The following is a 10,447-nucleotide window of genomic DNA, read 5'->3' as shown; positions in this document are numbered from 1 at the left end:
ACTGAACTAGAACTGAACTAGAACTGAACTAGAACTGAACTAGAACTGAACTAGAACTGAACTAGAACTGAACTAGAACTGAACTAGAACTGAACTAAACTAAAACTGGAATTAAATTATAATTCTAAATATCTAGAAAAGATTATTTGCATGAACTAAAGTATACTTATTGTAATGATTAAATATCACTCATACGCCACCAAGGCCAATGAACTTAAAATAATTATAAAACCTAGTAAACTACCCGTAATATTCACTTATATAAAAACTCTCCCAACGCCTTAGCATTTAACTTCTTATTGACTCAAATTATAAAATAAATGGTTTTAAGCATTTTTAACTATATGAAACATTTTTTGCATCAGCTATCACTCTGTATAATTCCATGTGCAACTCAAATTCTCTGCAAGAGCACTCAAATGCGGGTCAGCAGTTGTTACCAATGTAAAAGAGGACATCATGCAGTCAGTCAGCAAAGCAATCATGACTACTTTCTTAAGGCCATGACATACAAGAAGGTTATTTTGGGCCACTTATGAAAATAATAAATAATGACTGAGTACATGTATTAAGGAAGAATAAAACAAAAAAGGAACTTGTCGTAGATGTAGTTAAATATTTAAGAAAATCATTACCTTAAAATAAAATGACCTTGAAAATATTTTCAAAAACTAACAAGTATTTGTATGTGCATTTTATTCATAAATTCTGCTACATGAATGTGAAAATTAGAATAAATAAAAAGGTACAAGTTAAAATGAAAGAAAAATAAAATATATGTATGCGAAATTTTTACATACTTTAAGGTGCCACTAAAAGGAAAAAAAACCGAAAATATTATAAAGTTTCTTTGCCCTAGTGGGAGAGAAAAGCTTTATTCAAATTGATTATATTATTTTAAGGAAAATTAATTTTTCCTTAATTGTTTTTTCTAGCAACACGTTTATTTTAACTCGCGTTACCCTAATCTTTATAAGTACAAATGCACAATTTTTTACAACAACTATATACAAATATTAAAAAATGTTTTTATACGCTTACCTTCCTTTTCAAAAACACGCATATAACAAACGTATAGTCATAGGAAAAATTATAAAAAAATATATAAATAAATATATAAATTTTATCAGTGATGATCCAGCGATTTTATTTATTGATAAGGTACTTTCCAGTTATTTTTGCGGTTACTTCATTCGTTCTACCCTTGCATTCTAAACTATAGTCTAGTCTAGTCTATAGTGTGGTCTATAGTCTAGTCTATAGTCTAGTCTATAGTCTAGTCTATAGTCTAGTCTATAGTCTAGTCTATAGTCTAGTCTATAGTCTAGTCTATAGTCTAGTCTATAGTCTAGTCTATAGTCTAGTCTATAGTCTAGTCTATAGTCTAGTCTATAGTCTAGTCTATAGTCTAGTCTATAGTCTAGTCTATAGTCTAGTCTATAGTCTAGTCTATAGTCTAGTCTATAGTCTAGTTCATAGGCTTTGTTATAGTCTATAGTCTTCAGTTTTATTTTCAAATTTATTATATTAGACTTATTTTCAATCCAATTTTTAAACAAAAAATAAACACTATGAACTAAAGCAAATGAAAAGCGTATAAATAAGTACCTCGTAAAAATAAAAATTCCTCCCAATTTTTTACCCATTTGGTGTATTATCTCTACTTTTAGAAATTCTCCCCTACAATTATTGTTCAAAATGAACTTGGTGCTAAATAGCTAACAAAGGCCAACAGTAGCAAAATATTCAAAACAAAAAACGAAACGAAATAACAATAAAAACAAACATTCCAGTCATAACAATGCTACAAAACAGCTGTGTTTCATTTACAATAAAATATGTAAATAACAAAGAAAGAGTTAATAGAAAACAAATGGACATGTTTAAGAGCATTTTCCTTCTATATAAAGAGTAAATTTTTGCACATGCGCTTTTCACTTAAACTCCACAAATGATGCTGAGAAGTCGTTGACTTATGAATTGGTTTCTTCAATTTAGATTTAATCTATTGAAAACTAATAAACAATTTATATATTTGCCGGTTATTTTCTTTATACATATGTATGTTTTAGGCTTTTTTATTTCATGTAAAATGCCGATAATAATGTTAATAATGAATTTTACCACAAATTCCAATTTCAATTTCGTAAAATGTATTGTTATTTAATGCTAAAATATTAGTGTGTTTAGTTGTGTATTTTATAGCCTGCAGTTATTTTTTCATTTCATTTTTTGGCATTTTTGCTGTAAGAAAAATTATATGAAAGGAAACATTTTATTATTGTTGTGGTTTTCACATTTTCTTGGTATTGCATTAAAAATGAAGTAATATTAATAATATTACTATGGAAAACAAAATTATTTAATACTTTTAATGAATTTTTTATTAAGTTTTAAAAAAATGTATATAAAAAAAAAATTTTAACAGAAAAAATCTAAAAAGCTTTGTTTTTAGTTTTTGAAATACTATTATTCTAAGAAAATTATTCTAAGAAAATTTACGTATCAATAATCAGAAACTTTAGTTCCCTGTTTCAAATCAGGAAGCCATTTGTTCTACAAAAAAGTTTAGAATATCTACAAATATTTTTAATCTCTGGTATAAATTTCACGTTTTCTGCACAGCCCTACCAGAAAGTTCAAAAGCTTTATTTTTCTGAGAAGGAAGGTTCACATTTAGAATTTTCACACTCTCAACCAAATTTAACATTCTAACTAGAAAATTCGTCTTGTCATCAGAAAGTTCAAATTTCTAACAAAAAGTTCACCTTTACACCAGAAGCTTAATATTCTTACCCGAAAGTTCATTCTATCCAAAAACTTTCCATTCGCATTCTCACAAGAAAGATCAACATTTCAGCAAAGAAAAATGAACTTTCATACATTTCAACATCATCTTCTCTCAAGACAATTTATAATTTCACCTATAGTTCACTTTTGCATCCGAAAGTTTATTTACTTTAACTTTCTCACTGGAAAGTTCGGCTTTTTACCATGAATTTCATCTTGTTAGCAAAGTTTTGCTACTTATTGAAATATTCCACCTTCAACCAGAAAGTTTATTTTCTCCCACTAAAAAGCTTACAATCTTGCCATAAATGTATTACTAAATTTATCTACTAATAGTTTAATTTCGCCCGAAAGTTCATCCTCTTTCCTGAAAGCTTTCTCTCACATTCTCAATAGAAAGTTCAACATTACAAGCAGAACCTTTTCTGCTTCTTATTGAAAAATTCGTCCAGAAAGTTTATCTTCACTCTCTAACATTCTTGTCAGAAATTTCTTAAAAAAAAGTAAAGTTTTTCATCTTTCATGTTCATCCTCTTTTAAATAAGTTGAGCTTTTCATGATAAAATTAATATTCTTATTAAAATTTAAATTTCTTACTAAGAAGATGTACTTCTCACCAGAAAATTAACTTTATTAAAAGATTTTCCATCGTCTTATGTAAAAGCTCATTCAAAATCAAAAAAAGGAACATTTGAAAGCTTTAGAAAAAGCTTGCATTGAAAACTGATTTCGATAACTTAAAACGTAAGGAATCACTTGTAAGCAAAGCTTAGCGGTCATCATACTCTCAAAGCAGAATTCAAAAAAAAACCCTGAACTGGAAAACTGATACATATCAGATCAAAATGGAAAAAACATACAGGCCCCACTTACTGTCACGAATAAAGCTTTAATTGGATTCTATTGAGGCCCTTTGTAATTTATGAAAGGAAAGAAGAGAATGAAAAATATCTGAAAATAAAAGAAGAGGTTGTTAACGAGTCCGTAGAAGAGTCGAGATCTTAGTGTATGTAATCAATTCGACAGTTTTAGGAATGTCAGAATACGTTCAGATTAAACAATTGACAGTTCAGATAAATCAGAAAATTATGGCAAACTTATCGCCTCGTGACGACCGGGCAATTACACAGAAGGCGACAGCTCCTCATTGTATGAAAGACCAATGCGTCTTGCGCGGTTTCCGAACATGGAATTTTTAGTAAGAACTAATAACATAGCACTCATATGAAATTATATACTGGCCTCGCATAGAATGTACCATCTTTAATATATGCCTAGCGTGTAACTAGGGTTTCCCTGAAACCACCACATAATCAACAATCCAGTATACCAGTTGGTTATCTAACAGTTATACCGACTATAGGCCTTCCAAATGTGGATACTATGTTAAGTTTAACATAACAACTATCAGACCGTTTACTCTTTTCATAGCCAGAGAGTGTTATCAACTACAGACAAACTGCCAAACAAAACTCTCACACTACTAGAACACTAAAAACTGTTGCATGTTTTACTCGTATGTTTACAAACTTTTAACACACACTGTGTTAAAAGTAAAGAAAACAACAACAAAAAAATGGTTGCTTCACTGTTATCATCATTTTCACTTTCATGTAAATAGCTCTAAAGCATGTGTTTTTGTATTTTTTTTTTTTTAGGATACACAGATCCAGGCTGCTCTGCAAACACATTTTTGTACTCTTGCTTTTTCTTTGATTTTCACTTTCTTTTGCATTATTTTCAATTTATGTGTTGCCAGTAAAATTCTATAAACAGTGGCGTTTAAACGTGTATAAATGAATTTAGCGGCATTTATGCTCTAAGCATTTCGGATACAGACAATTTGTTAAGAAATTTTTTATATTTTTGCTTGTTCTAGTTGTTTTAAATAAAATAAACGTTTTTTATTTTTTTTGGTGAAAAAATTAGTGCAAAAAACATGTTTGTTGCTTACAAAAGAACAAAATGTAAACAATAATTGAAGTGTAATTATAAAGAAAATATAAAAGAAAAATTTACATAATTAAACAAAAGAATTGTTATAATAAAAGAGAAGATATTTTATGAAAATAAAAAATATATATATATGAAATTGCAAATATACAAAATTACAATTAAATTTTTAAAGAGTTTTTCTTTAAAATACTTAAATATATATTTAAATGGGTATCTATGTGTATGTATCTGTGTATTAGTATAGAGTGTATGTGTATAGTAAAATGTAAACCACAAAAATGTTTTTGTAATAATCTCAACCATTTTATGATGGCTAACCAAGTTTTTTACATACTTTTTAATCCATTGAAATTTCTATTCCTTTTCTTTTTGTAGTTGTAACATTTTTCCCCCCTTGCTGGGTTATATGTACATTTTTTTTGATAAGGGTCCAAAATTAAGAGATTAAGTCAATTTTATACATGTGCTGTTTTGAAAAAAATAATAAAAAAAAATCACAAAAAAGCGAAACAAACTGTTACATTCATTATATTATTGTTCAAGTCATTGAATCTAAATTTATATTAAAGTGTTAGTAAAAAAGTATTGGATGGCTGTTTTTGTTGTTCTTGTTGTTGTGTAAAAACTTACATCGAAATGTGTATAAGAAGAGCAAATCTTTACAAAAGACTTCTAGAAATGTATTAAATGTTATAAAAGTCTTCGTGTAAGTATTATTTATGGTTTATAGTTTATGTAGCTCTATCCTTTTTAACTTAAAGAATTGTTGTAACATTTCCTTTTTCCTAATACTGTTGAAAATCAATATCATTTTAATAACATTATTTTAGATATTGGTTAAAAAAGGAACTTAATATCACAAAAATTGCTTAGAAAAACTAATCTTTTAAACTGAGGTTTTTTATATCGACATTTAATCAGTTAACCTTCCTTGATCTTAGAGAAAATCTATTAATGGCTGATTATGTTTATCAAATGTATTTTGACAATATGTTGTTTAACAAAATTAATTTAAATAATTTTTATTCAGGCATTTTCAAAAAAAACAATCTTTCTCAATCATCAGATAGATTTTTCAGATACAATGTTGTATTAAATGTGAATGAAAATGTTTGCAAATGTGTGTTTGTTTGTATTTTTGGTTAAAGTCTATTAATAGCTAAACTGATGCAACAATTTCCTAAAATTTGTATAATATAGATGCAGGATGGAAGGAACTTTTATTGGGCGGCCAGTTATTTGAAATGGGCGTCCGTACATAAAAAATAGGCATGCGAAACTTCAACTACTCAAAACCTGCTAAAATATCCATTTAGTAGTTAGTTAATTAGTTAGTATATTAGTTAGTTAGTTAGTTAGTTAGTTAGTTAGTTAGTTAGTTAGGTAGTTAGATCGTTAGTTACTTTGTTAGTTAGTTAGTTAGTTAGTTAGTTAGTTAGTTAGTTAGTTAGTTAGTTAGTTAGTTAGTTAGTTAGTTAGTTAGTTAGTTAGTTAGTTAGTTAGTTAGTTAGTTAGTTAGTTAGTTAGTTAGTTAGTTAGTTAGTTTGTTAGTTAGTTATTTAGTTAGTTATTTGGTTAGTTAGTTAGTCGGTTGGTTAGTTAGTTAGTTAGTTACTTTGTTATTTAGTTAGTTAGTTAGTTAGTTAGTTAGTTAGTTACTTTGTTATTTAGTTAGTTAGTTAGGTAGTTATGTCGTTAGGTCGTTAGTTAGATAGTTAGTTAGTTAGTTAGTTATTTAGTTAGTTGGTTAGTTAGTTGGTTAGTTAGTTAGTTAGTTAGTTAGTTAGTTAGTTAGTTAGTTAGTTAGTTAGTTAGTTAGTTAGTTAGTTAGTTAGTTAGTTAGGTAGTTATGTCGTTAGTTAGATGGTTAGTTAGTTAGTTGGTTATTTAGTTAGTTAGTTCATTACTACACTATTTATACCCTACACCACTATAGTGGGGTGGGTATTATGCGATTGTGCTGATGTTTGTAAAACCCAAAATACTGGCCCTAGACCTTAAAGTATACCAATTGGATCAGAATCACTGATCTGAGTCGATTAGCTATGTCCGTCTGTCTGCCCATCCGTCCGTCCGTCCGTGACCCTTGCCCCCATACAAACTCCTCTTCAGAAAATGACTAAGGTCAAAATTAACTTATAATTACTAATAAAAAGATTAAAATCAACAGAAATGACTTTGAAGTAAACGTAAATTCATCTACCAAAATTTCTAAGGACAGGCCCATATTTACCCCTTCTCCCCTATGAGCCCTCTTGCGGAAAATCTCTTTTTTTGTCAACAATAAGTAAAAATATTCCACAATAAAACATACTAAATGCTTTATTTTTTAAAAATGAATCGACAATTTTAACATACTGGCTGGTGTAGGGTATCATATGGTCGGCAATGTCCGACTATAAATTCATACTTGTTTTAAGTAATACAGATGGTATGTAAGTATTAATTGAAAAGTATGTTATAAACTACCAAATGTTAAAAAATCAATTCATATATATTTTACACTGAAATAAAACTATATAAATACTTACATATATATAACACCAATGCAAATAACTATTATGGCAAGTATGATAACAAAATTCATATAATCTACAACAAAAAAAAAGAAATATGTAAATATTTTACAACACAAATTCCCCAAAGTCATATAAATGATATTGTAATCAATATTGATTTTTTACTTTTACATAATTTATGCAATAACTACTACGATACTAAATATAAAGTTAAAATTTACATTTTTAATTAAAATGCAATTAAAACTTAGATTCTATGATAAATATAATACAGGTTTACTGATAACAAAGTTTTATTCGTAAACTTTAAATTTCAACAAGTTTAACTAAAGTGATGATTAAAAATTTGTTGTCAATTGCCTTTAGCACAATGCGAAACATTATACGGGCGAAAATAAGTAAGTGGCTTTTGAAGTTGATAAATTTTAATTAAAAACAAAATGTTCGCCTCCTTTATCTTTTAAACTTTTTTTATTTCAATACGTTTTATTTTAATTAATTAATTATAATGTTAAAACAAACGAAAAGAAAAAAGTTGACACAAAGAATTCGTGACATTTTTCTCGAAGGACTCACAAATATTTTCAATTGAAAAATAAAATGAAAATTTATTCAATCAACCGCATTTACAGAATTTTTTTTGTTTTCATCAACGCATAACTGATTTCGTAATTAGCTGCTGTTTTCAATAATTGTGTATTTTGTATTCTTATTTTCTGTGTATTCTAACCAAAAACCATCAATTTATTTTGCTTCATTTCCATTTACACTTATCCCAAAGAGTGGAGTTTTTTCTTTGTAAACGTATTTTTCTATGGGTTCTTGCGGTGTGCAACATTTAAATAATTTATTGCGGTCTATAAATAATATAATTAATCACTTGCACAGAAAACCAGTAACAAAAAATAAGCACTCGTTTGAAATAAGCATTTGAAATTTTTTGCTTGTGGTAGGACCAGACAAGATTTATGGAATATTTATGTAGATGTAAATGTTTCACAGGTACTTGTTTTATGTGCTTTTTTATAATAGAAAAAATGTTAATGCTTCGGCACAGAAACTGCAACGGAGTAGATTAACTGTCTAACAATCTAACAAGCTAACTAACTAACTAACTAACTAACTAACTAACTAACTAACTAACTAACTAACTAACTAACTAACTAACTAACTAACTAACTTACTAACTTACTAACTAACTAACTAGTCTCTCTCGATAGTATGTCGTATAGTCTAGTCTATATTATAGTCTATAGTCTAGTTTACAGCTTATTCTATTGTCTAATCTGTAGTGTAGTCAATAGTCTAGTCTAGAACCTATACTCTTCTTTAGTCTATGGTATGTACAATTGAGTCTATAGCCTAGTCTGTAGTCTAGTCTATATTGTAGTCTATAGTCTAGTCTATAGTCTAGTTTATAGTCTAGTTTACAGCCTATTCTATTGTCTAATCTGTAGTCTAGTCAATAGTCTATTCTATGGTCTAGTCTATAGTATAGTCAATAGTCTAGTCTAGAACCTATACTCTTCTTTAGTCTATGGTATGTACAGTCGAGTCTATAGCTTAGTCTGTAGTCTAGTCTTTAATCTAGCCTATAGTCTAGACAATAGTCTAACCTATAGTCTAGACAATAGTCTAGTCTATAATCTAGCCTATAGTCTGGACAATAGTCTAGGGCATATTCTAGTCTATAGTCTAGTTTATAGTCTGGTTTTCAGCTTATTCTATTGTCTAATCTGTACTCTAGTCAATAGTCTAATCTATAGTCTAGTCTATAGTCTACTCTACAGTCTAGTCTAGAACCTATACTCTTCTTTTGTCTTTTTTATGTTCAGTCGAGTCTATAGCCTAGTCTGTAGTCTAGTCTATAATGTAGTCTATAGTCTAGTCTATAGTCTAGTTTATAGTCTAGTTTGCAGCCTATTATATTGTCTAATCTGTAGTCTAGTCAATAGTATATTCTATGGTCTAGTCTAAAGTATAGTCAATAGTCTAGTCTAGAACCTATACTCTTCTTTAGTCTATGGTATGTACAGTCGAGTCTATAGCCTAGTCTGTAGTCTAGTCTATAATGTAGTCTATAGTTTAAACAATAGTCTACGGTGCACTCTAGTCTATAGTCTAGACAATAGTCTAGAGTATAGTCTAGTCTATAGTCTCGTCTTTAGTCTAGTCTTTAGTCTAGACTTTAGTCTATTATTTAGTCTAATCTATACCCTATTCTATAGTCTAGTCTATAGTCTGGTCTAGTCTATAGTGTAATTACCCAAAGTATTTTCGGTTTATTTTTCGTGTTAAGTTTAATATTTTTCCCAGCTTCAAATAATCTTTGTTATGTTTTATAAAGGTTACCAAAATATTTCTTACCTTTGGAAGGTTTCTTTAAGCCAAGTCTAGTGATGCGCAAAGTTTGCAAAATTTTTCTCATTCCGTTTGCAATACATCCATACACCCACAAAAGAATATATATTTCGGATCTCTATTTAATTCTAAAACGATTTAGCCATTTATGTTCGTCTATCTCTCATTCGGTTGAAAGTACGATAGAGTCCGGACGAAAAGTGTTAGAGGTTTGAAATTTTGACTTAAAAATTCGAGTATAGGTAAGAAATTCGATACCCAAAGGTAAGTTTCTTACGATCCAAAATCTCATTAAAATATAAACTTAATATTTATAGGAGAGCATTCTATTTAATGCATACGGTTTGATGGTAGGTAAGTATATAAAAGTCGGCATAGTCGAATACAATACTCTTACGTATTATGTTTATTATTGATATTTTTCCTCTCATCTATATGTTACGGCTCCTAATATTTACCGGAACTAAACTACTCAACTACATAGACAGTCAAGTGTACAACCTGCATTTCCACATAAACTTAAATCCTTCAGCGCCACATTAAATAAAAGTACTTACTTACATCCTGACATTAACATTTGCACAGATTTTTAGGCCCAAACCAGCATTTCAACAAAAACTTCAAGAAAATATAAAAATCCCAAACAAAAAGCCCCGTAAAAAGTAAAATTAAAGTGAAAGAAGCAAAAAACCGACAAACACACACAAACAAAATGACTTTTTATACCCTACACCACTATAGTGGGGAGGGTATTATACGTTTGTGCTGATGTTTGTAACATACAAAAATATTGGTCCAATACCCACCTTAAAGTATACCGA

This window comes from Lucilia cuprina, chromosome 5 (genome assembly GCF_022045245.1).
Source record: "Lucilia cuprina isolate Lc7/37 chromosome 5, ASM2204524v1, whole genome shotgun sequence".
NCBI classification, from domain to species: domain Eukaryota; kingdom Metazoa; phylum Arthropoda; class Insecta; order Diptera; family Calliphoridae; genus Lucilia; species Lucilia cuprina.
The sequence above is the reverse complement of the archived record's forward strand: the minus strand, read 5'-3'. Positions refer to the sequence as shown.